The sequence below is a fragment of the Cyprinodon variegatus genome, unplaced genomic scaffold (genome assembly GCF_000732505.1).
Source record: "Cyprinodon variegatus isolate N-32 unplaced genomic scaffold, C_variegatus-1.0 Scaffold1795, whole genome shotgun sequence".
NCBI lineage: Eukaryota > Metazoa > Chordata > Actinopteri > Cyprinodontiformes > Cyprinodontidae > Cyprinodon > Cyprinodon variegatus.
The window spans coordinates 4,987-6,797 of record NW_015152248.1 but is presented as its reverse complement, the minus strand read 5'-3'; positions in this window follow the sequence as shown (position 1 = coordinate 6,797).

Here is a 1,811-nt window from a genome sequence, read left to right as displayed (position 1 = left end):
ATCCTCAAACCCTATCACAAACAAATGTCATAAAACGTAAATTAAATTGGTAGTACCAATTGCAATCGATTAATAAACTGTGCTCCAAAGACCTTAAATATCCAATTTTTGCAAAACCAAAAGGGATTAATTTAAAACTTTAAATGTAACTTTAATCTGGAAAGACTCACAGAGAAAGAAGGTTTTAGAAAGTTTGTTTGATAAGAAATAATCTTCGGCTGCATGTGCTTCCCCATAGACATGAGTAGACCCCGCATTGGCTGTCGCGGCGCAGGAATTACGGCGGCCATATTGGGGCGGTCGACCTGCTACTCAAACCTGCTGATTCAAGCTGAACACGCTAATGATGCCTCAGCACTGTGCGGCGTATTTTTGTTTAAATTGACGGACTATTGACGTCAGGGCTCGAGGGATAACTTTTCACAGTTAAGATGAAAACATATCTTTACATCTTTATATATATCTTTATATATGTCTATGTGCGTCCCTCCCCTGTTACGTCAGCATTTCCAATATGGCTGTCCTTGATGTGGGCGGGGCTTGATGTCAAGCCTTCCCGCAGGCTGCAGCGGGATGCTTCTCCATTCACCAGCTCAAATAACAACTTGATTCCCTGAACATTTTGGTTTAGGAGCTCCATCTTGCTGGTTTAACTGTGTTTTTTGTTTTTTTGTTTGTTTGTTTAAACTTAAAATTTCTGTTGAACCAAAATTCAACATTAATGGCACAATTTCCATTGAATTTATACTATTTCACAGATTTTTTTCCCCATCTTTAATAGGAGAGTATGTATACCTTTTATATAATATATTTTTGTATCCAAGTACTGTATAGTTTTTAGACTTTTCTATATTTAGTTTTAGTTTGACTTTTATTCAATTTAAAAAGGGCATACAAAATAATAAAAAAACCCGACCATTTGTTAATTTTAACAACCATTTTTTAAGGGTGCTTTAACTCTAAAAATCTCCCATGAGATTAGACATGAGTTGAAGATAAAATGCACATGCAGCCTTCTACTAGCCCGATTTGAAGGACGGGTCCGCGGTATCCTCCGTAGCCTTGGTTTACCCAGGATTCATTGCAAGTCCAAGCAAGCCAGCTGCTCCGTTATCATCAGAGTTTATCTTCCTCAGTGTGAAAATGTAAACCTAGGAGCGCAGCTTAAAGAGGGATCTGCTGGAAGTGGTTATCAGCTTTTACTTTATCCTCTTTGTCTTCTTAGGAAAACCGCTGCCAACTTTACCTGTATGAACATGCAGTGGCTCGCAGGCAGCTATTTTCTTCTTTTCCTTGTTTGGACAAGGAACTGAGCTCTTCTTTAAGCCCATTGGACGGTTATATTTACTTAGCTATAATTCTGGCCTGCAGCGAAATGTTTGTGTCAACAATGCAGGTATTTGAGATCTCAAGCGAAACGGATGCAAAGAAAGTGAAGCCTTCGAGTCACGTATCTGGGAGCGAGCCTTTCTGCATATGTGCTCTACTAGGATTCAATTCTGTCAGGAGATTGAATCATTTTGGCACTGCAGTAATCTGTGTTAAATAATGATTAGGTATTAAAGGTTGTAGCTACAAGTTTCTCATCAAAACAATGGCCGTTTCTTAATGCAAAAGAACACCAGTACGGAAGTCTCTTCTTAAGAAGAACCCAGGAAAGTCTGGACTCGGGGAGAACGGGAGCACGCAGAATAAATCTGGGTCAGCTGGAACAGCAGCGTACTGATGACATCACCACATTCAAAGCTAGTCTGTTATTAATAGTCTCTAGATAATAATAAATTCTGACTTTTTTCTTCTAGTGGAGGAAT